Source organism: Arvicola amphibius, chromosome 14 (genome assembly GCF_903992535.2).
Source record: "Arvicola amphibius chromosome 14, mArvAmp1.2, whole genome shotgun sequence".
NCBI classification, from domain to species: domain Eukaryota; kingdom Metazoa; phylum Chordata; class Mammalia; order Rodentia; family Cricetidae; genus Arvicola; species Arvicola amphibius.
In genome coordinates, this window is record NC_052060.1 from 801232 (window position 1) to 827219 (window position 25988).

The window sequence follows — 25988 nt, forward strand, 5'->3', positions numbered from 1 at the left end:
TGCACATTTGTGCTCCACCTCAAAAGATGAAAGATGAGAGGCAGCTGAGAAGGACAAGTTCTGTTGTTGGAGTCCTGAAAGCAGTGAATTTAACAGGTAGGAAGAGAGCTGCAGGAGTTGGTGCCTCCACTGGGGGTGCCCCAGCAATGCAGGAGGCTTTGTGGAGGGAAAATATGCCTTTTTTTCTCAGGGACAACAGGAGGCCTGATAGGTTGACCTTGGAAGGAAGGACAGATAACTACCACAGAGAAAGAAAGATTTAAAAATCTAAATCGAATAAATAAAGCAACTTCTTCGCCCTCTGTTAGCTTCCAAATTCACAAATGAGTGACCGGCCACTAGCCCACAAAATGCCAGCAGGCCTGGTGGAGATGACAGAGCACAAGAGAGCAACATGCTTAGTCATGCCCTCCATATCGTCTCTGTGGATTTGTCAAAGGTTCCCAATCTGGCAGGAGTGTGCTGGTCAAGTGACTTTGTAGGGGTAAGAAGAGCAGACTAGGGTCCTCCAGGGAGAAAACCTAAGAACCCAAGGAAACAGTAGAGGCGTTTGAGTGGTCCTAGGTGCAGTGGTCCCAGGTGCAGTGGTCCCAGGTGCAGTGGTCCCAGGTGCAGTGGTCCCAGGTGCAGTGGTGGTCCTAGGTGCAGTGGTCCTAGGTGCAGTGGTCCCAGGTGCAGTGGTCCTAGGTGCAGTGGTGGTCCTAGGTGTAGTAACCCTAGGTACAGTAGTCCCAGGTGCAGTGGTCCCAGGTGCAGTGGCCCTAGGTACAGTGGTCCCAGGTGTAGTGATCCTAGGTATAGTGGTCCTAGGTGCAGTGGTCCCAAGTGCAGTGGTCCTAGGTGCAGTGGTCCTAGGGTGCAGTGGTGGTCCTAGGTGCAGTGGTGCCAGGTGCAGTGGTCCTAGGTGCAGTGGTGGTCCTAGGTGCAGTAACCGTAGGTACAGTAGTCCCAGGTGCAGTGGTCCCAGGTGCAGTGGTTCTAGGTACAGTGGTCCTAGGTGCAGTGGTGGTCCTAGGTGCAGTGGCCCTAGGTACAGTGGTCCCAGGTGCAGTGGTCCTAGGTGCAGTGGCCCTAGGTGTAGTGGTGGTCCTAGGTGCAGTGACCCTAGGTGCAGTGGTCCTAGGTGCAGTAGTCCTAGGTGCAGTGGTGGTCCTAGGTGCAGTGGTGGTCCTAGGTACAATGGTGGTCCTAGGTGCAGTGGTCCCAGGTGCAGTGGCCCTCTCTCTTCCCTCACTCCCCAGTCTTGTCTCTAAATTGTACCCCTGGGGCCTCTAGGCCCTGGCATTGAAGCTCCCTCATCCCATTGCAAAGAAACCTTCCAGGGTAATGAGATGTCCTGCTTCATACAGATGCAACCTCCCACAGCAGTCTGTCTCCACTTTGCACAATGCTGGCCACCACTAGACCTGGCTTGCACCCCATAAGACTTCCTTCACCCCTGACCATTCCCTCCACAGCGTTGGCCTTCAATAACTTTCTGAACCAACTCCAGGGTGCTGAGTCCCGGCTGCTCTACGGTGTCATGTGTGACTGTGAGAGGCTCCCTTAGAAAAACAGAAGCCAGGGGTCTCCTCAGAGTGCACTGACCATGGAGGGTTGGCTTTAGTGCTGCGACATTAAAAAACAGTTGTGGAAAGAATCTTCTAGCTCAGGCTGGGTGGTTGAAGGGAGGCTGGGACTGTCAGGGAAGCTGGGAGCTTGAAGCAGCTTGAAGCAAGGCCCCTACAGCTCCCCCTGTTGGTGGAATTTAAGAGAGAGCCAGATGGCAAAAGAGCTCTGATATTGTTGCCAACATTTTACAGACGGGAAACTGGGCCTAAGGGAATTGAAATCAACTTGCTCAGAGACCCACAGCTGTCACTAATAAGTGGCAGAGCTGGGGTTCAGAATCACGTCTGCGAGCTGGGGTTCAGAGTCACGTCTGTTGACCCTTATCCCATGCTATCCCCTACCTATAAGGTGCCGGCAGAGTGCTGTGGTGGGCATGAGTCTATGGGAAGGATATCTATGGCATCTGTACCATCCCAGCAAGAAACAGCCTTGAGCACATAGTGCCATGTTGAACTTCAGCTTCCAGAAGATCCTGACAGAAGTGGAAAAGTCACAGAGATAGGACAGAACCAGCTGTGCCCCAGGAGCCCACTGTCCCCAGGAGAGATGTGGAAACAAATGGCCATACGCGTGGTGTCGTGCTATAGAGGGGCCGAGTGCTGCTGAGGAAGGAGTAAGGCAGAGCTCCATGCTCAGCACCTCCGCTAGCTCCCCTGGGCCAAGGAGTGAACGACAGAACCTATCGGCAGTGTCCGAAGCCTCCTGACTCACAGGCATGCCATCCCAAAGAGGTCCTAAGTGTCGGCCTTTCTGCCCTCCTCAGGAGTCGGGACACCATTATCTCTGCCGACACCTCTCACCTGTGACCTCATCTCTGAAACCTGTCTTGACTTCTGCCTTTCTAGTAATTTTATCCCTGGGCAAAGGACCACTCACCCCAAGCTTCTACCTCAGCTGTCACCCTGAAATAGCTGCACTTATCGACCTTCGACCTTTGTGCATGCTTCTACCCTCATGTGTCCCCTGTATCTTTTATCCCATGTGACTTGTATGTTATAGGTGGTGGATGAATTCATGGGACCAACTTAAGCCCAATCTTAAGCATATGTGTGAGAGCACCAGAAGAGTTCCTGGTGGCTTACTGTATCAGCTACACATCTTTTGGCTACAAGTTCACCCACAACTCACAGACAGATAGCAGACCCAAGACATCTTCGGGGCTGTGTGGGGCACCTCTGAGGTCACTCTGGGCTGCAGCAGGGAATCTGCAGTTTGACTGTTATGGCTCAGAGCACAGTTTACACTCTGGGCCATGCTAGAGAGAGAAGAGCCCTGGAGTCTCATCCTCTTGGCCTTCAAGCTCTACCCTGGGTCTTGTTAAGGCTGGTCGCCCTGGCCACCAGACCCTTCTGTGGACTTAGCATCATAGAGCACAGGAGCTCCAACCGTTCCAGCCCCTTGCGGGACGTCCTCTTGTTCCTCCCCAAGGCCCAGATGCCACCTTCCTATGGCTTTCTGCAATTTTCTCTAACAGCAATGGAAACTTCCAGCCACAAAGCACCTCAGAAGGGAGAAGAGGAAAGGGGAGGGTCTGGTGAGATGGCTTAATGGTTAAGAGCACTGGAGGCTCTTCCAGAGGCCCCGGGTGCAATTCCCAGTCACCTCATGGCAACTCACAACTTCTGTAACTCCAGTTTTAGATGATCCAACACCCTCACACAGACATACATGCAGGCAAAACACCAATGCACATAAAATAAAAATAAAAAGTTTTTAAGGGATCTGGAGAGATGGCTCAGTGGTTAAGAGCACTGACTTTTCTTCTAGAGGTCCTGAGTTCAGTTCCCAGCAACTACATGGTGGCTCACAACCATCTATAGTAGAGTCTGATGTCGTCTCTGGCATAAAATTGTACATATATAGAGAGCACTCACATACATTATAAATAAATCTAATTTTTTAAGAAGGAAAAGGAGAGAAAGAGCTAGGGTGCCATGATGAAGATGACCACCTGCCTTCTGGCCTGTGCACGGCCCCAAGCCATCACTGAGCCTTCAAGACATCTCTGCTTATAACTTTTTCTTTGTTTAGTTTTTCCAGACAGGTCTCACTGTGTAACTCTGGCTGACCTGGAACTTATGATGTAGTTCAGTTTGTCCTGTATCCTGTAGTGATCCTCTGCATCAGCCTTCCAAGTACTGCCATGACAAGAATAAGCCACTAATTGAGCTTGTCAGCTTGACTACATCTGGAATCAACTAAAATCCAAGCAGCTGGCACTCCTGTGAAGGGATTTTTCTTGCTTGGGTCATTTGAGGTGGGAAGACCACCCCTAAATCTGGGCAGAACTTTTTGGTGGCAGCCTATATAAAAGGACATGGAAGAAGGAAGGTTTCGATGTTTGCCTTCCTGTTCTTGCTGTCATCCTGCTGCTGAGGCATCCCTTCACTGGCACGAGAACCCGTTGCTTTGGGATTCTGATGTATACTGAACACCAGCTGAGACATTCAGCCTCGTGGAGTGAATGGCTACTGCATTTTTGGCCTGTCGGGAGACAACCACAGTTGAACCGGCCAGATCACAGCTTGTGAACCACTCTAATAGACCCCTTTGTATCCTGTCAGTTCTGTTCCTCTCGAGAACCTCGAGCGGTACAGCCACCATGCCCAGCTACCCGTGACTTCATGTTAGGAGTTTACCTAGCTCTCAAGGTCAAGCCAGGTGCCTAAGAATGGTCCTCCCCTCGAGTCTCTGCCCCTTCTCTATATGAGGTGGAGAGTTCTCTCTGTTCCCCTGGCCCTTAGATTGAACCCCTGGAAGTGAAATGGCAAGCTCTGACATTTGGGATCCGTTCCCATCCACCCATCTTAGCCAGAAGGAAAACCTAGGGTCTGACCCTCAACCTCTCTTCAAGGATAATCCATTCTGTCCCCATCACGAAGTTAGGAGTTGTCAGAGAAGGAGTGAGAAAACAAAGCCCAGCTGTAATCTGTAGTCCCAATTACTCAAAATGTTGAGTCAGGAGGGTCCCTTGAGACCGAGAACTCAAGGCCTGCCTGGCTCACAATGCAGTGAAACCAGCCTCAGCAAGGTAAAAACAACACATCTGAACTCCTCCCAAGGCTAGACCCTAGCAGGATTGGCTCCATTTACAGCCAACCTCTCAGACAAGCCTCCCTCTCCTGCCCTCTTCCCAAATATTTGACTGGGCTTGAAGAGGAGAAGAAATGCCCCAGGTCTAGCTGGGCACAAGAGGTGGAAGACAGCCCTAGTCTAGGGCCCTCCTAAGCTCACTCTACCTAGGTGATACGCTGAGAACTGTGCTGGAAATTTTTAAGTCAACTTGACCGAAGCTAAAGTCGTCTGAGAGAAGGGAGCCTCAATTAAGAAAAAATTAAGAAAATGTTTCCATTAGATAGGATTGTAGGCAGGCCTGTGGGCATTTTCTTAATTAGGGCCCAGGGCATTGTGGTTGGTGCCACTCCTGGGCTGTGGTCCTGGGTGCTGTAGGAAACCAGGCTGTGCAAACTGTGAAGAACAAGCCAGTAAGCAGCTCCTATCCACGGCCTCTGCATCAGCTCCTGCCTCCGGGTTCCTGCCCTGCTCGAGTTTCTGCTCTGACTTCCTTTGATGACAACAGTGCCAAAGTGTAAGCTGAACAAACCGCTCCCTCCGCAGGTGGCTCTGGCCCTAACTAGGATGGGTGCACACATATCTCCATACACTGGGCGCTGTGCATGCTTGGATGTAAGGGAACCACGCTCTGTCTTCCCGGAGAGAAAGCAATGCTGTGTTTTGTAAAGGTGAAAATGCTGCAGTTGTGTGTGAGAGGCAGATTCCAGAAGCAGGCTGCACAATGTAGCACTCCTGCCCCTCCTCCGGGGCAGAGCAGAGAGCTGTGTTGGGACTCCCTGCCGCCTGGTAAGGAAGGTTTGGATTTCCAATTGGGAGATCACACGCAGGCATCTGAAGTATAAAAAGTAGACTCTTTACAAATGGGAGACAACAGTGGGTGTGAGGGGAGAGTTGGTGGGGGGGGGGGCTGTTGAAGACCAGGCAGTTCTGGTCCTGAGTCCTAATGTGGAGGAAGGCCAGCTGGGGTTCTTATGGGCCAAGGAGTCTGTGTTCATCTCCATGTCTCCCCTCATGTGCCTTTCCTGTCAGGTTCCATCTTTCACTGCCCCCATCACCCCAGCCCTGGCTTGGAAAGAGAAAATCACACCAACAGGAAGCTGAAAGAAGCCAGGACTGGCAGAGCTGGTACGAAAGGGGCTCTTGAGATGATCATTGAGGTCCCACGTGGCTCTCAGGCTGGGGAGACTGAGGCCTGCTCTAGGCCATGGTCCCCAGACCCCTAGAAACTCGATCTCCTCCAGAGGCCGTCCAGACGATTACACCCCACAGCACCCGACTGCACCAGCTGCATTATTCCTGGTGTGTGACGGTGCCTTTCTCTTTGGCTCTCAGATTTCCTCTGCTTTCCAGAAAGAAGGCTTGCAGAGACTATGACCCAGACATCTCACCTCCCGATGGACACCCACCCCACCTGCCCCACTCTGGGAGGGCCCGATTGTGCTGTGTGCTGGATGAGTGGCTGGCACAGGCCTCCATTTCTTACTATATATTGATATCATGAATATAAAGATGATATAATTCCCACCAGTGTGCAGCAGCCTCATGGAGGTGGCAGAGCTTTGCAGCGAGTCATTGCTCAGTTCCTCCATGTGCTGATTTAGGGTGGCTGATTCGCTTCTACAGAAGTGGACACAGATTCAGAGCTGCAGCATGCACATAAACCATGGCGCTATACTGCTGTACTAGTGACGGTTCATCAGAACCTGGCTATTCTCTCTCTCACGCACGCGCGCGCGCGCACACACACACACACACACACACAGACTTTGTATGATACATGGAACCTCGGGTGGCCTCTGAAAGAGAAACATGAAGGGAACATGGAAGTCACCTTGCCTACAAGGGCTATTTTTAAAAAAATTTCTCTGCTTTCCTTAGAATTCCAACGCATAGTTGTTGAGTATGTCCTGTATACCAGCAGTTTGCCAAACACTGGGAATTCCTCAGAAATCAGAGAAAATTCCTACCTCAAACAGTACTCAGGCAGGCAGATCACAGATTCCAACACAGCCCCTATACAGAGTAAGAACCTCTGTACCCAAATTAATAAACAAATGACCTGATCCATTCTGGAGAGGGTTTTTCTTGTTTATTGAAGAAATTGAATGTTTACTGACAACAGAGACAGGAATACGGTTTCCCCCACTCCAGATAACACTAGAATGGCAAGGTGAAGAAACTGCACGGGTACGGAATCCAGGAGACAGCTTCTGTGGTGAATGTGACTGTCATTAACCACAGCGCATCTAATTATAGTTGCACTGTAGGCTGCAGTGAGAAGGATCAGAGTCCATTCTGTGGTGCCCTGACCAAAAACCAACAGTCCAGATACGATAATAAGGATGCATCAGGAAACTGGTGTCCAAATGAGAGACATTCTGCGTTAGAAAGTTTAAGTCAAGGAGAATTGTTCCAGTTCTCTCAAATTCTGAGTGTCATGCAGTAGTTATATGAAGTCTCTCAACTTAATCAAGAGATGATGCATGAGTCAGCAACACAAGTGGTTTAGAGGGAAGGACTTTGTAGTAGAGCTTGGAACTTGTCTATAACCTAAGTAAGACTTTTTTCCTTTTTTTTTTCTTTTGATTTTTCAAGACAGGGTTTCTCTGTGTTAAAGTCCAGGCTGGCCTTGAACTCACTGAGATCCGCCTGAATCTGCATCCCAAATGCTGGGATTGAAGGTAAGGACCACCACTGCCTGTTAGACTGTTTTTGAAAAAGTTAAACAAGGGTGAATTTTTTATTTTGGTTTGTTTTTCGAGACAGGGTTTCTTTGTTTAGCCTTGGTTTTCCTGAATCAAGATGGCCTCGAACTCAGAGATCCACCTAGTCCTGCCTCCCCAAGTGCTATGATTAAAGGTGTGCACCATCCAGCCAAAGGTTAATTTTTAAGAAAGAAAGAGAGAAAGAGTAAAAGAAAGAGAGAAAGAGAGAAAGAAAGAAAGAGAGAAAGAAAGAAAGAAAGAAAGAAAGAAAGAAAGAAAGAAAGAAAGAAAGAAAGAAAAGGAAGGAAAAGAAAGAAATGAGAAGATGATTCAGTGGGTAAATTTGCCTGACCATGAGGATTCAAGTTCAATTCTCAGGTCCCAAATAAAAAGTCAGGCCAGCACTGGAAAGTGTAGGCAGGAGAATTCCGGAAATGTGCTGGCCAACCTACACATCAGTGTCATGTGGGGTTCAGGTTCAGTAAGAGACACTATCTTAAAAAATAAAGAGGAGACCAGGAATGGTGGCACATGCCTTTAGTCTCAGCACTCAGGAGGCAGAGACAGGGGGATCTCTGTGAGTTCGAGGCCAGCCTAGTCTTCAAGAGCTAGTTCCAGGACAGCTAGGACTGTTACACAGAGAAACCCTATCTTGAAAAACCAGAAGAAAAAAAAAAAAGACAGAGCAGGCAAGGGACTAACAGGGAGGCATATGAAAAAGGGTAATAGGGATTTAATATGGTCATAATACTTTGTGTTCCTGTACAAAACTATCAAAATTTAAAAATATTAAAAATTAGTTTGGATGCCACAAAATATTATATGGATCTTTATCGCTGATATAGAGTCTTTAAAATGAGAGAAAATTATTTTCAGAGGCTGGGAGATGGCTCAGTGAGCTCAAGGGCCTAGCTCCAGGAATCTGACAACCTACATTTGACACTGGAGCCCATGCAGAGAGCGACTCCTGAACTGAGGTGGGGTGGGGATAGGATTACCTGACAGCTTGCCGAAACCCTGCTGCAAGACCTTCTCCAACTCCTGAAAGTTGTCCTCTGACCTGCATGTGTAAACAAATAAAAATTTTACAAATATGTTTTTCTTCAATAAAATGTTCGAGTCATATATTAACATTGTACCAGTTACTTCTGTAGTTGTTGTAAAAAGTATCTTGCAAAAGCCACTTAAGAAAAAACGACTTTAAATGTGTACTTGTGTGTGTGTGTGTGTGTGTGTGTGTGTGTTTCATGAGCTTGAAGGTGTTAATCCCCAGAAGCTGCAGTTCCAGGCAGCTGTGAGCTACCAGACCCCGGTGCTAGGAGCCAAGCATGGGTCGAGAAGAACGTGCTCTTACCTGCTGAGCAATCTCTCCAGCCCCAGGAAAGTGTAGCACGTGGAGTTGGAAGTAGCTGGCCACATTGTTTATGCAGCAGGAGGTAGAGAAGGGCTAGTGCTGAACTCCACTTCTTTCATTCAGACTGGGGCTCCAAATCCAGTCATGAAGAAGATGGTGCCGCTCACATTGAGTGTGGGATTTTCTGCTCAGTAAAACCTTTCTAGAAAACCAGAAGTGTGTTTCCAAAGTGATCCTAAATCTCATCCCATTAAGTTGACAACACAGTCTAACCATCTAAAATGTCCAAAAAAAATAAAAATTTCTCCAGAAGGTTTACCTTTTTCTTTTTTCTTTCTTCTTCTTCTTTTTTTTTTTTTTTTTTTTTTTTTTGTATGTTTGTTTGCTCTTTGAGACAGGGTTTCTGATTCTCTGTGTAACAGCCCTAGATTCTCTGGAAGTAGCTCTGTAGACCAGGCTGGCCTCAAACTCAGAGATCCACCTCCCAAGTCCTGGTATTAAAGGCATGCACCATCACTGCCTGGCTTGAGGCAGAAATGGAGACAGACAGAGGTGACAGGTGGGGCAGAGGGCTGAGGTCGACATGCTGACATTACCCAGTAGGGACTGCGGGATGGTGATGTGGGATTTCCCACTGTGTGCCGTGATTACCACTAATGAATAAAGAAACTGCTTTGGACCTATAGCAGGGCAGAACTTAGGTAGGTGGGGAAGACGGAACTGAATGCTGGGAGAAAGAACGGCAGAGTCAGAGAGACGCCATGGAGCTGTCGCCAGAGACAGACATGCTAAACTTTGCTGGTAGACCACGACCTCATTGTGATATACAAATTAATAGAAATGGGTATATAAGAATTAGCCAATAAGAAGCTAGAGCTAATGGGCCAAGCAGTGGTTTAATTAATACTGTTTGCGTGTGATTATTTTGGGTCTAAGCTAGCAGGGGGCCGGGAACCAACAAGCAGCCCCCACAACAGGATGGTGTACTCAGATGCAAACTCAGCCTTCAGACCTGCTGCCTGGCCACGGGATCCCCCGGGCTCTGAGCAACGGTGGAGGCCCACGGTGAGGAAAGCTTCACTGTCTGGGTTGGACCTCCTCGAAGCACCACTGTGGTCCAAGATGACACCAGAGATCATGTTGGTGTCTGTGACCCATGCTGCTGCCCCAGACTGTAATTTAGACTGAGGTCCACGTGGTTGTATGCAGTCTGTGCCACTGCCTGATGCCTTGGTGATGTTCTCAGGCTCTTCTGCCTGGAAAGAGAGGGGCACCCTGATGGGAGTGGCGTATGTAGCCATCTGAGGCCATGCTGACATCCATGGCCCATGCAGCATCCTGATACAGCCAAGGGCCATGCTGATGATCACCTGCAGCTTATGTTACCACGGAAGCACATGTGGATGTTTGTGGTCTGGGCTGCTGCCTGAAGTCATATTTATGTCCCAGGCCACCAGAGAGATGACCCCACCACTCTGCTGCCCCACAGCCTGCTGAGGCAGGCAATGGTGTGGGTTTGGGAGAGCTGACAGGGCCCCTTTCCAGTCACTGCATGATGCTCCTCTGTTGATGCTTCTGGCATGGATGCAGGCCAAGAGAAATGCATCTTTTTGGGGGGAGCTGGACACTAGGGATTTGATCATGCTCCAGTGACTATATGGACAACACAAAATAGACTTGCTTTTTTCTTTTTTCGTTTTTTTTTTTCTTCCTTTTTTTTTCTGGTGTGGTGGATATCATGGGAAGACTGGAAGGTGAGTACAGTACAGTCTGAGCTACACAGTGCCCATCAATATGCTCCAGCACTGCACACTTGGCCTCATGACACCTGGTTCCATGTAAAGGGAAAGTTCCTCCCCCTGAGAGTCCACAGCGGCATTTTGCCAGCTGCATCGGAATCTACTCCTTTCCCTCCATGATGCTGCTCTTCACTGGCTCTTTTGTTGTGATTTTTGCCAACCACTACTAAATGGCAGCAAGGGAAGAGAACCTCTGAAGCAGGGGTGCCACTGCGAGCCTGGCTGCCCTTGCCCGAATACTCCTCAGTGGACTTTTGGAAATGAAGGCCCCAGCTGTTGGGTTCAGCTTCACGATTCCTTTCTGTTCACTCGTTTCTTTGTCACTACTCCCTTTGCATACGAAATTTAGGCATTAAGAGATTAACATGTGAGGCTAACTAAATAGCTCTGTGGTTACTTCCTGCTCTTGGAGGACCAATGTTTGGTCCCTCCGGACACCACGTTGGAAACTTCCCTGCTCTGGTGTAGCCTCCTGGTACAGTCATCAATCAAATACAGCGTTCCTCCTTTCAAATTATTTTCTCAGGGATTCTGTACGGTGACCAAACACAGAAAACCGGTGCCTGAAGCAGGTGTTATGTTGTACATCTGTTACCCCAGCAGTAGGCCACCCTGAGCTTCCTAGTGAGGTGCAGGCCAAACTGCACTAGAAACCCAGTTTCAAAAACAAAAAAAAGGAATAAAGGGAGAGAGGAAATTGTATTAGGGAATTAGAGTCATTGCTGTGACTAAACCTGACCTTGTACGTAAGAAGGCTTTGGAATTCTTTTATTTGTGAGGGCCCCAGAATCCCACCCCGGCTATGTGCTTCCCCCCTCCAGAGAATGCTGGTAGGTTGAGAGGCCCAGGGGCAGCAGCCTCCCTGGACCAAGTAGTGTCATGGTAAGTAAGGATCTCACTGGGGCCTCCAGAAAGCGTTGGCCTGGCTTTGGTCCTTTGGTGACATTGCTCACTCTCACTCTCGCTGGTGTCAGAGTGCTAATTCCAGAAGGATTCACACATTTGGAATTTGCCTGTAAGAGGAATTTGGAAAGTGTGGAGAAGGAGGCTTAAGGAAACCTAGAGCACAGAGACTAGGGAGATGTTTTCACACTTGATGGAATCTGTAATGGCTAATCTCATCAACTTGACTACATTTGGAATTAACCAAAACACAAGCAGTTAGATACAACTGTAAGGGATTTGCTTGATTGGGTTATTTGAAATGGGAAGACCCACCCTAAATCTGGGCCACACCTTGCAGTGTCAGGCTCTGCAGAAGCTGTGGGAGAAGCTGTGGGAGAAGCTTTTGCTTTTGCCTCCTTGTTCTCGCTCTTGCTGGCAAGCAAGTTCGTCATCTACCCTGCTGCTGAGGCGTTTCTGCACTGACGCTGGAACTTACTTCTTCAGGATCCCACCACAGATCGTAAGAAATGTCAAATGATATAAAACTGTGTTTAGGACAAGGAATTAAAATATTTTATTTCCTCCACCTTGTAAGACTTTCATGAAAATGTTTTTATTTCTCCCCACCCAATAAAACCTTTGGCCGGGCTTTGGTGGCGCACGCCTTTAATCCCAGCACTCGGGAGGCAGAGGCAGGCGGATCTCTGAGTTCGAGGCCAGCCTGGTCTACAAGAGCTAGTTCCAGGACAGGCTCTAGAAACTACAGGGAAACCCTGTCTCGAAAAACCAAAAAAAAAAAAAAAAAAAAAGACCTTTGTTTACACAAAGGTCCAGTGTTCTCTGTTCTAGGAATCTGATGGCCTGGAGCTGTGGCCATTTCCCCTTCTTCTTTCATTTACTGTGTGCCAGTTCTTTCCAGACTAGCCAACTGAATAAGATTGTGAGGTTCACCAGGCGGTGGTGGCACACGCTTTTAATCCCAGCACTCGGGACTCGGGAGACAGAGGCTAGAGGATCTCTGTGAGTTCGAGGCCAGCCTGGCCTACGAGAGCTAGTTCCAGGACAGGCTCCAAAGCTGCAGAGAAATGCTCTCAAAAAAAAAAAAAAAAAAAAAAAAAAAGACTGTGAGGTTCGACCCTAGACAATGGAAAAAAAAAACACAGCCACCACCTGAGGGAGAATAAAAACCAAATTAACTTCCTGTTTGTGGAATATTAGCTTTTCTGAGCATACCCATTTGGTCCAGAGTAAAGTTTGCCTTGTCCAGACACTTCAGTTAGGATGGTGATCTCTTTCTTTGCAACCCTGAACTCATTTCTAACAGACCAAAGACCAGCTGATGTAGGACTACTTTATTGTAATCGCCTACATCTATCCTCTTGGACTAAGAACTACTGGATTCCTGACCTTTCCATCGGTCGACAGCCACTGTTGGATGAACTGGACCAGAGCCTGCAGCCACTCTAGCAAACTCCCTTTTAATATAGATTCATTCCATCAGTTTATTCCTCTAGAGAACACTGACTAATACAAACTATGGACCAGGAGTGGTTCTAGAGAGACAGAATTATAAAAATTAATATTTTAAAGTATTTGGAAGAGATTTTCCAGTTTGCTGACACCTATGGTTACTGAAGCCTCTCCTAGAAGCACAAACAGCACTAAAACACCATGGAGTGAGTTATTTCATCAATTTTTCAGGTAAATGCACTTGATTATTCTGATTCACCTAGTGTAAGGAGCAAGGAGTTTAGTGAAATAATGAAACTGGCTGATTGCTTTTAGCATCACTGGATAAATAGGCAAAGGAAACTAATGAGCGCCATGAAAAAACTGAACAGCCCCAGATTCACACCCACAGTACAAAGGTGTGCCCTGGGGGGTCACCTCTCTGGCACTCACAGAGCTGAGCTGCAGAACCCCAGATTCACACCCAGTACAAAGGTGTGCCCTGGGGGGGTCACCTCTCTGGCACTCACAGAGCTGAGCTGCAGAACCCCAGATTCACACCCAGTACAAAGGTGTGCCCTGGGGGGTCACCTCTCTGGCACTCACAGAGCTGAGCTGCAGAACCCCAGATTCACACCCAGTACAAAGGTGTGCCCTGGGGGGGTCACCTCTCTGGCACTCACAGAGCTGAGCTACAGAACCCCAGATTCACACCCAGTACAAAGGTGTGCCCTGGAGGGGAGGGTCCACCTCTCCGGCAGTCACAGAGCTCGAGCTGCAGAAGCCCTGGTTTTAAGATTAGCTGAACTATAATGACAATTCAAGTCCTAGTGGTAGAAGGTGTGGACTGTTAAAGCAAGGGCACTGATTTAGTAAACAATGGGTCCTATAACGTGGGGAGGAAATTGTGTGCATACCCTAATAAGGCTGAGGATTTGAACACTCAAATTCTGAAGAAGTCAGAAAATTTGCATGTGTGTCTGTGTGAGGGTGCCAGATCCCCTGAAACTGGATATCTCTATATCTCCAGACCCATCAACAAAAGTAATTTTCTGGTTGATCACCACAATCTGAGGAACTGGATTGCAGTGTTAGGAAGGTTTGAGAATCGCTGCTCTAGAGTAACAACATTTATAGAATAAATCTTCTCGCTCTCCATAGATACAGAAAGAAATATATAAAGTGGATTCATTATAACGACTTACAGGCTGCAGTCCAGCTGATCCAACAATGGCTGGCTATAAACAGGAAGTCCACGATTCCGATGATAGCTGCGCAGTCCCCAAGGCTAGGTCTCGATGGTCTTTAGTGCGCTCTGGTATTCTGAAGAAGTAGGCTCTAATGCCAGTGTAGGAACAAACTTGTAACAAGGAGAGAGCAAGCAAGCAAAAGGCAAAAGCTTCCTTCATCCATGTCCTATAAAGGCTCCCAGCAGAAGGTATGGCCTGGATTAAAGGTGTATGTCTTCCTCCTCAAGATCCAGATTAAAAGCATGTCTTTTCCAAATTCAAAAGATCTAGATTAGGGGCCAGAGAAAAACCTCAGTGGTTAAAAGCAATGACTGCTCTTCCAAAGGATCCAGGTTCAATTCCCAGTACCCGCATGGCTGCTCACAACTGTAGATAACTCCACCTGACAGTCCACTCCACATGACACCCTCACACTGATTTACATACAGGCAAAACACCAATGCACATAAAATAAAAATAAAATAAAATAAAGGCCTATCTTCCTGCCCCAATGAGCTTGATTAGAAATGGATCTTCCTGCTTTAAATTAAGCACACTACAAGTATGCCCACCAATTTTAGACTTTAGCTAATTCCAGATGTAGTCAAGTTGGCCACCAAGAATAGCCATCATATGGTATTTCCAGGCATGAAATAGATAAGAAGCCTACTACATTTTTGTTTGAGAAAGAAAAAAAAGAAAGGCTACATTGGATCATGGTGAATGGGCACCTCAGCCCAAGATCAATTTCCAGACTTGAGCCAGCTTATAGAACCAGAACCCCTTGAATGAAGGGACAGTCAGGTGCTCCTGAGGAAGGACCCTGATAAAACACCTAAGAAATTAACTGTTCGCCTTTCCCCAGTCCTTCCATAGAGGATATACAGCCTTTTATAAAAGTAACTGTACACTGGGGAAGGGAAACAACCAGACTTTCCAGGGTCTGTTGGATAATGGTTCTGAATTGATACTAATTCTGGGAGATCCCAAGAAGCACTGTGGCCCTCCAGTCAAAGCAGGGGCACATAGAGGTCAGGTTGTTAATGGCGTTTTGGCTGAAGTCCAGCTTGGGTACAGTGGATCAAGTGGGTCCCTGAATTCATCCTGTAGCTATTTCCCCAGTCCCAGATGTGTAACCGGGATAGATGTATGTAGAAGTCGACAGAGTTCTCACATTGGTCCCCTGACCTGTGGAGTGAGGGCTGTTGTGGTTGGAAAGGCCAAAGGATGCCTTTAGAACCACCTCTGCCAGGGCAAACTGAGCCACAGACAATATCACACCCCTGGAGATATTAGTGCCACCATCAAGGACTTGAAAGGTGCAAGGGTGGTGGTCCCCAGCACATCTCCTTTTAACTCTCTGTCCGGCCTGTGCAGATAACAGATGTTGTGGAGAATAACAGTATCACAAACTTAACCAAGTAGTGGCTCTGATTTGCAGTTACTGTGCAGCACCAGATGTATGGTGTGCTTACTTGGCAGATTAACACACCTGGTCATGATTCAGTGTAGTGTGTGCATCCATTGATATAGCAAATGCCTTTTATTTTGTACCTGTCCATAAGGACTTCCAGAAGAAATTTGCTATAGCCCTGATTCTAATTGGCCTTAATAACAAAAACCAGAGTAAGATATTAGGAGGTGAAAGCTGAGCGATCAGAGCAGCAGAGCAGCCAGCCACTAGAGAGACCTTTGCCTCAACCGAATCCTCAGACTGATCCTGGCTCTACAAGTCCTCAGACCGCATGCTCAAACTGAAGCCTCAGACTGCATGCTCAGACTGCCTCATCTGAGCTCCTGTCTCCTCCTGCCTTATATTCCTCTCTCTGCCCAGCCATATCACTCCTGTCTCCACCTCCCTATAAGTGCTGAGATTGAAGGTGGGAGCCACTACCGCCTGTCCTCTATGGCTAACTAGTGGCTTAGCTCTGCACTCTGATCTTCAGGCAAGCTTTATTTGTTAGATTACAAACAAAATTTCACTGCAATTTGCTTTCAGTTGCAAAGCCAACAGTATACCTTTACAGTTTTACCTCAAGGATATATTAACTCTCTAGCCCTGTATCATAATTTAGTTGGAAGGGATCTTGATTGTCCATCTTTTCTCCAAAATATCATACAGGTCCACTATATTAATAACATTATGCTGATTGGACCAAGTAAGCAGGTGGCTGTAACAATTCTGGACATGTTGGTATCAGAAGATGAAGAATAAAGTCAACCAAAATTCAAGGAACTTCTATCCCAATGAAATTCTCAGGAGTGCAGTGTGCGGGGCCTACAGAGATATTCCTTCTAAAGTAAAGGATAAGTAATAACCTGGCCCCTCCTACCACCCAGAAAGAAGCTCAAGGCTTAGTGGGTTTATTGGATTCTGGAGACAGCACATCCCTCACTCAGGTGTGTTATTTAAACCCAGATACAAAGTGACTCAGAGAGCTACAAGCTTTGTGTAGGGCCTGGAGCAGAAGGTTCTTTCACCAAGTCTAGTCTGCTGTGCAGGCTTCTATACTCTCTGGACCGTATGATCCTGCAGATCCAGACAGGGATGCTGTTTAAGGTGAATCACTGACAAGACCTTTGGGATTTTGGACAAGGCTCTACCATCATCTGCAGACAACTGTTCTCTCGGCCTGCTCTCGGCCTTAGTGGAAACTGAATTTTGACGATGGGCCACCAAGTCACCATGAGACCTGAGCTGTCCATCATGAGATGGGTCTTACCTGACCCCTGAGTCACAAAGTAGGAATGCCCAGCCGAGAACCGTTATCAGTTCGAAGGTGCGCACACGATCAGGGCCTGGCTAATACCGTGTCCTCTGGCTGCAACATGCAAACAGACACATACAAGAAAGCCTAGAAAACACTAAGCAAAGATTAACAGGCAATTTTGGTGGCAGTTCAGAAAACTAAAATGACTGTAGGGTGCCTGTGGCTTCTCACAGAAACGAGGGTTCTATTGGGAATTGAATTAGAGCCCATTCATGTTACATTATAGCTGAAAACCTGGTTATATTTTTCTGAGCCCTGAAATTTTGTGCTAGGCTATTTAAAAGTGACAGACATAATTAATGTGGCAGAGACAACTTTGAGGCATCCCAGAATTCAGGAAGTGGCATGGGTGTTACTGGATACTGTTAACTCAACTACAGTCAGAATAGAAACAAGAAGCAAAGTCGGAGAATTTGAAAACATTACAATTTGGGCAGAAAAGCTGATGAAAGGAAGGAATGAAGAGATTACCAATGTTTAAAAGGAAACAAAGTATCAGACATGTGCCATGCTTAACCCCAGCACTCTCTGGGAGGCAGAGGTAGGCAGATCTCTGTAAGTCCAAGGCCAGCTGGATCTACGTAGTAAGTTCCAGGTCAGAGGGAGTGGAATAGTGAGAATCTATTTCAGAAAGCAAAGAAACAAAAATAAAGCTGGGCGGTGGTGGTGCATGCCTTTATTCCCCCCTCCCCCACACTCGGGAGGCAGAGAACTCTGTGAGTTTGAGGCCAACCTGGTCTACAAGAGTTTGTTCCAGGACAGCCTCCAAAGCTACAGAGAAACCCTGTCAAAAAAAAAAAAAAAAACAAAGAATAAAGAAAAAGAAAAAAAGGAAAATTTAAAAGCCAAGATATCTGAGCCAGAACAACAGGAAAGATGCCCTGAGGGCATCACAGAAGTCATCAGATCCCAGAAGACTAAAAGGATAAAAGTAGAAACTGGGAGTTGAACTCAGGACCTCTGGAAGAGCAGCCAGTGCGCTTAACCTCTGAGCCACCTCTCCAACCCCATTGCATAGATTTCTAAATGTAATGGTCTGTCCTGTCCCTTTAAGAGACAAGCCCCACCCATTCCCTCCCCTGTCCCTGAGACAGATCTCTCTCTCTCTCTCTCTCTCTCTCTCTCTCTCTCTCTCTCTCTCTCTCGCCCTCTCCCTCTCCCTCTCCCTCTCCCTCTCCCTCTCCCTCTCCCTCGGTCTGTGTGTGTCTCTTTACCTCCCTCTCTGCTCTTCTCCCCTTCTCTCTTTCCCCCTCCAAAACCCACTAAATAAATAACCAACCTCACTCTGCATGTCATACCTATCCATTTCTGTCTCTCATCCAAAGTGAAAAAAATAAACTTAAAATAAAATAAAAATCCCAGCACTTGGGAGGCAGAGGCAGGTGGATCTCTATGAGTTCAAAGCCAGCCTGGTCTATAAGAGCTAGTTCCAGGACAGGCTTCAAAGCTTCAGAGAAATCCTGTCTTGAAAAAAAAAAAGGAGAGTTGGAACTAAAAGCACCACCCACTCGTGGGCACCCTCGTGCTAGGAACAGCAGCCTGAAGTGGGTTTTTCCAGCACCCGATAAGACAGCCAAGCTGCCAACCCAGCACTCAAGAGACAAAGGCAACCGATCTCTGTGAGTTAGAGGCTAGCCTGGTATACACAGCAAGTTCTGGGCCAGCCGTAGTGAAGCTTACATAGACCCTGTCTCAAAAAAGTAAAAATAAAAAATAAAAAAAAAGAAGGACAAGAAAGAGTCAGGCCATGAGGGGCTGAGGTGGCACAGGAGGTGTGTCCGACAGGCAGCTGCTCCCTGAGATCTTCTATCACCACATCAACTGGTGACTCTGTTAACCAACAGGGCCAGGGCAGCTCAGGATATAGACACTTGAGAAATGAAGCTCTGGATTCTCCTAACTGGAAACAGCTCAGACCAAAGTGGCGCTGGAGATGGGTAGTGAGCAGGAACACCGTCCCAAGCAGCTGTCTGCATCCTGGCTCACTAATCCTCCTGTGTTACTCTAAGAAAACTGTCCCTGTAGCCACCATTTCACAGGGTGTGTTGTGATTGGTTGGATCTCTAGCTCTCTTCTTGGAGGGATAATGAGTTAAGAATATTTAGAAAAAGAAAACAACTTTGCTTGGACAGGGTTTCTCTATGTAGCCCTGGAGATGTGTAGATCAGGATAGCCTCACACTCACAGACACTCTCCTGTGTCTGAGACCACCATGCTAGGTAAGAATGTCTTTTCTTTTTTTTCTTTTTTTTTGGGGGGGGGGTTTCGAGACAGGGTTTCTCTGCAGCTTTTTTAGAGCCTGTCCTGGAACTAGCTCTTGTAGACCAGGCTGGCCTCGAACTCACAGAGATCCGCCTGCCTCTGCCTCCCGAGTGCTGGGATTAAAGGCGTGCGCCACCACCGCCCGGCGTCTTTTATTTTTTTTAACAGTACAAATTTAAATGTAAAATTGTAGAGAAGGTCAAACGATTGACTACACTGAACATAAAACTTGTATTTGTCTTTAGAATCCTTTCTTCCTTTTTCTTTGGGGGTAGGTGTTTATTGCAATTTACAGGTTACAAGAATCTTCTTGAAAGGCCGGGTCTCAGATACCCGAGGGTGGCCTGCAATTCTCCTATAGCCTACAAATGACCTTGAATTTCTGACTCCCTGCTTCTACCTCCTGAGTGCTGGGATGCCCTGCTCAGTGTTCTTTTTACATTATGCCTGGTTTATGTGGTGCTGGGGATCCACAACTGCCTTTGGTATTCTTTGACTCACTATTTCCAAAGCGATGCCTCGCCCTGGAATCCACACCGTGCGTGCGTCATCCACACGTCAAAGACTCCCTCCCTAATCACACCTTTTTTTTTTTTTTTTGGTAGCCACAGCTGGAGTTCAAGTTAAAGTCCTAAGAATGCAGTCTTCACACGCCATGTGTGAAGCTGATCTCTCTGTGTCACCTTCTTTTCTTGTTTGTTTTGGTTTTGATTTTTTGAGACAAGGTTTCTCTGTGTAGCTGTGGTTATCCTGGAGCTCACTCTATAGATAGGCTGGCCTCAAACTCAGAGATCCTCCTACCTCTGTCTCCTGAGTGCTGGGATTAAAGGCGTGCACCACTATACCCAGCTCAGCTTTCCTTTCTTTTTAAATTAAAATAATTGTTTTGTAATGAACTCACAAACAAAAAATATCACATGTCTAAATTAAGGTAGCCACTGAAACACCTGTCCAATCCCAAACTCTATACACCCCAAAGATCTTCTATGCCATTAGAGTAGCTATTCTGAAACTGTTAGACTTATAGGTTTTATACTTTGGCTGTCAATCACATTTTTATTCATTTAACCACTACAAAAGAGGAGCCTTGGCAGAGTTGAAACTAGAAAAACAATGAGCTTTACAGCCTCTTTCACAACCCATGTGTCCTGTCGGGGACCAGCTCAACAAAAATACCACTTGCCAGGGTAGGGGCTTGGGGGTTTAGAAATACTAGTAAAGAATATGAAGACGTATGAAAAATATAATAAAACAGAATCATATAGAATAGTGAAAGACCCCCGGTGTGGGGAGACTCACTCAAGTCTCAGGATAACACGACCCCCCCAGGAACTCACAAGAGACCGTCCTTGCTGCAATCACACGGGGTTTATAGACAGGACAGGAACCAGTGCACTAGGGCCGAAACTCATTTCCCACACAGGGGTAGAGAGTTCAACCCCGAGTAGCTGGGAGAAGGGGTATTTAAGGGAAGACAACACAACCCAGTAATCCAAAGGGGGTAGGGAGGGAGTCATTGGGAAATTCCGAAAATACCAGTGATAATCACAAGGGGGTAACTCCCTGTTTCTCAAGATTATTCTCAAGATTACAATCTAACTTTATCTTCAGCTAGTTCCTGAAACAGAGTCACTGAACTGGCTAATCTAGATTTTTGGCTCTATTTTTTCTGCTAGATTTTTGGCTCTATTTTTCCTGCTAGAGAGGTCTGGATTTATCGAGGTCTTTCAATAGTACCAGGAGGGAGTTCCAGTGAATACTGAAATCGCCCATGTCTAATTTTCAATTGATTAAAATATCCCTGGCCCCAAAAGGTAGGAGTAAGACAAAACTGCATTAACATGATGCAGGGAAATGAACAGACCATTTGAAGGTTGTAGGCTATATCCACAGTTAAACATTCTAATGCTAGAACAAAGCAAGTCACACATCCTAGACCAAAACATTCTGTAGGCAAACCACTCCCTGGTGGAATCCATTGTTACTCCTTAAAGGAACTGGAACCTTAGTTGGATCCTTAGACTTTTCTTTTAGGTAGGAACCTATCTGCTTCTCTATTCCTGGAGTACAAGGCCGGCCTATTAGCCACACCTGTTGGTGATAACCTTGAGAGAGCGGAACTCTCTGACCTAAATCTAGGTGGGACCTTTGAGGTAGAAACACAATAACCTTGAAGGAACAGAGGTGAGGTCCAACTCTGACAGGCTCACGGTTTTTGGCCTCCATGGTGTCCTCTGCCTGCATTCCGTCCTTCCTCATCACCCTTTCTCAGCATCCTTTCTTTTTTTTCTTTTATTTTGTTTGTTTATTTCAAGACAGGGTTTCTCTGTGTAGTCCTAGCTATCCTGGAACTTACTCTGTAGACCAGGCTGGCCTCAAATTCATAGAGATTCTCCCTGTCTCTGCCTCCCAAGTGCTGGGATTAAAGGCATGAGTCATTGCCTGGCTCCTTTCTTTCTTTCTTTCTTTCTTTCTTTCTTTCTTTCTTTCTTTCTTTCTTTCTTTAACTGAAAAAAAAAAACTCTGTATGGTATATCTTGGTCACGTTTTCCCCTCCTCCATTTCCTCTCAGACAGATCCTCTACCTGCCTACCCACCCACCCAACTTTATGTTCTTTTTCCTTTCTCTTTCAAAAACAAACCAAAAAAATAAAACCCCCCAAAACTAAAATCAAAACAAACAGAAGACCAATAAGAAAAAAACCAAAACAATACAAAATGAAACAAAAAGTCCACAAAAATACATTCATTTTGTGTTAGCCAACTAACTACTCTTGGGCATGGGATGCACCATGGCATGTGCCTGATACAGCCAGTGACATTCCATCAGGGAAAACTGATTTTTCCCTCTGGCACAGGTGTCAGTTGCAGATCGCTTCTTAGGTAGGGGTGGGAGCCCATGCCTACTCTCCCATCTTACGGAGACACCCTGTGTGTGCTGCCTCAGTCTCTGTGAGTTCCTATGTGCATCGCTGCTGCTGTGTCAGGAAACATCCATTGTCTCTGGCTCTTACAATCTTTCCACTGTCCCCATCCAAAGGGTGGATTTGATAAAGACTTCCATTTAGAACTGAGTGCTCCAAAGTCTCTCACTCTCTGAACATTCTTCAGTTGTGGGTTTCCATGTTAGTTACCATCTACTACAAGAAGCTTCTCCGATGTGGGCTACTCCGAGCCACTCCATGGCAGGGATCACCCAGGACCCACAGCACCTGCCAGAGAGTGAGCAGCCGCTGGATCACCTGATGCACATCTGTACCACACAGCTGCTTTCTGAGGACTCAGCCAGCCAGGGAGATCCTTGAGTTGGCGGGGACATGAAGGACAGGCGTGGCCAGTGGTGGCACCACACTGAGACACAGAGGTTACCCAGGGCTCTGGATTCTAGGATTCTGGCTTTGGAAACAATGCCCGGCGCAGCATTTACTAACCATAGGACACTGAACAAGTTACTTGGCTTTCATGGGTCTAAGTTTCATCTGTAAAAGAGGATAGAGTGATCCACTTCCAAAACTGTACATATTAAAAAAAGAAAACAAAAAGAAAAAGAAGAAAGAAAAAGGTTTGATCAAGAAAGACCCCCTGAAAAAATCTCCTATAGGAGCAAATGGCCCAGATAAGCCAAGGTTTTAGAGCACCTCTGGTGTAGTTCTGCACCCAGAACAGTTTCGAGACTGCCGACTGAGATGGTCCAGCCTCACAGAATACACTTAAATTAATTTGGGTCTGCATAAGATTATCAGCACCTGCCAGTCAGCAGGAAGTAGCCTAGAAAATTATGCCCACGTTCCCAAAAAAATGGGTTATGAATATTTTCTTTGTTTAATGTGTTGATTACAAGTAGTTATGGATAATGGTCAGGAAAAAAGCTAAACAAAGAAAATTAGATTCAAGGTTCTTGTTTTGAAAGGAAAAAAGGGGATATAGATATGATAGGATAAAAGGGTAGATTATTGAATCTACTCTGAAAAGAAAAAAGGAGGATATAGATATAAGATAAAAGGTGGATTACTGAATCTACTTTTAAAAAGCAACTATTAGTTTTAAATGTTTTATATTGGATTAGCCTTTTGTATATTGTATACAAATTTTGTATATTGATACAAATTGGAGATTAATTTTGTTAGAACATACTGTGTATATATATATATATATATTTCTACTTTTGTTCAAGTATTGTACCTATACAAATCATTTAACCATGTAATGCAAATTTATAGTCCTTGAAAATTATTATTACCAACTATTTAGGATAATAAAGAAATATAGGTTAGTAGTTAATCACCAAGTATAATCAAACTGGTAGTCACATCAGGTATGTTTTCAAGGCCAAACAAAGATATATTTTAGATAGACAGGTCATCTTCAAACACTTCAAAAACTACAGAATATGGCATTTAAGATCTTTTGATAACCTAGGTTCTTCTTTTTTATAATGAGACATGTCTGCTCTTGGCAGCATCAATCTACTTCAGAGAAGATAGTGGGCATCAAAGAAACTCCACAGAAGTTTACTGTCTCTGTGGCAGAAGTAAGTGACTAGGCAAGAAAGTGCCCTTGCCTGGACTGCTGACAGTGTGCTGTCCTAATTAGACAAGGAGGACACAAAATATCCTGCTTCACAGAAAAGCCTGTCAAATATGTTAGGCCTGTAGGCTGAAGATGGATGCCCAACATTGCAGAGGAACTTTGGGTGACTGTCCAGACAGCCAGCTGTTTGTCATTTCCAACATTTTTTGGAAGTCACTTGCTCACACTTTCTGCTTACTCAGTTAATGTTATTTCCTTCTTGGGTATCAGAGGGAGTTGAAGACTAGATAGTTATATTTATAGCTTTCCTTGTTTACCTGATGCAGAAAGCAAATTAGGTACAAGACTAATAGAAAGTAAATTAGGTACAAGACTTTGGACTCACCAAGATAGATATGGAGTGTTTTCTTCGAATTTGTCAAATGGAAATGGACTAGACATTGTTGATGTATTAATTGCCTGTATATTTTGTATAAACTTATTGTACTTACTGTATATAGTCTTTTATTTAGTTATAGTCTTCTTTTTTATCTTAGACATAGCAAATGTAGTGATATTTCATTTATATTTTTTAAATTAATTAATTTATTATGTATACAGTGTTCTGTCTGCATGCCAGAAGGAACCAGATCGAATTACAGATGGTTTTGAGCTACCATGTAGTTGCTGGGAATTGAACTCAGGATCTCTGGAAGAGCAGCCAGTGCTCTTAACCTCTGAGCCATCTCTCGAGCCCCTTTCATTTATATTTTAATAAATAAAGCTTGCCTGAAATTCAGACAATAAAACAGCCACACTGGCCAGCCTTACAGACAAGGCTGTAATAACACACACCTTTTATCCCAGTAGCCACACTAGTTGCCGTAGAAACCAGGCAATGCATGTCTTTAATCCCAGTGGTACACACTTTTAATCACAGCCCTAGAGAGGATTATAAAATGGAAAGAGACAGCTCTCAGACACAGACTCATTCTGAGATTCTTGGAGGCAGGATCACCATTTCAGACAGAGGTCGAGGTAAGAGTCAGTGGCCTGCTGCTTTGCTTTTTGGGTCTTCAGGTTGAACCTCAATTTCTATCACTGGGTTTTTATTAATCATGCTTCACTTCTGAGTTCTGGGATTAAAGTTGTGTACCACCATGCCCAGTTTGGGAGGTTATTTTATTGCTATGTTCCTTTAGTGGAATAATAGCAGTAAGTTTTCCCCTAGACCACAGTATCAGGTATGAGTTCCATCTCACAGAGTGGGCCTTAAATCCAACCAAAAAGTGGTTGGTTACTCCCATAACATTTGTGCCCCTATTACACTGGTATATCTTGCAGGCAGGTGGTGTGGGACAATTCTGTATTCTGTCAATTATGTTTTAAATAAACACTGATTGGCCAGTAGCCAGGCAGGAAGTAGAGGCGGGACAACCAGACAGGAAGTAGAGGTGGGGCAATGAGAACAGAATTCTGGGAAAAGGAAAGCCCATCTCTCCACAGTCCTGTCCAGACACTGAAGAAGGAAGATGTGACCTACCCCACTGAAAAAGGTACTGAGCCATGTGGCTAACATAGATAAGAATAATGGGTTAATATAAGTTATAAGAGCTAATACGAAGCCTGAGCTAATGGGCCAATCAGTTTATAACTTATCTAGACCTCTGTGTGATTTTCTTTGGGACATACAAGCTGTGGGAACTGGGCAGGACAGAAACCCCAACAAGCAGGCCCTCATGTTACAGGCAGGTCACTGTTGAAGGCACAGGGTTTATAGCTAGATAATATTGATGACAGCCGTCCTCCAGTAACATATAGGATACATTACAGGATTATGCATGATAGCCAATAGGGTTGAAGCTTCTACTTGAGCATCAGATCAATTTCTCCATGTTTGATGTCATAAGTATTGCCTTACACTATAGAACCTCCATTACCAAGTTGTGGAGAACAACCAATAGCTTTGACAACAGCCTGTGATGTTTGGAGGTTTCCATAGGCCCCTTTGGCCAACATTTATCACCTTTCTAAATGTTATACCATACCCACACTTGCAGTTATATGTATGTAGGTATGTATGTATGCTTGATAGTCATATGAGGGAGAACATGCTGGTTTCTTTTCCTCACTCAATTTTGTACATTCTAAGTCTATCTAATTTCCTAAAATTTTGTGATTTAATTTTTCTTTGTCACTGAGTAATATCACATTTTATATACAGACCAGGTTGTACTTAACCTTCATTTGCTGATGTCATCTAGGTTGGTTCCATCTCCTTGCCACAGTGGATAAAGCAGCAATAAACATGGAGGGGGGGGCTAATAGCTTTGTAGCAG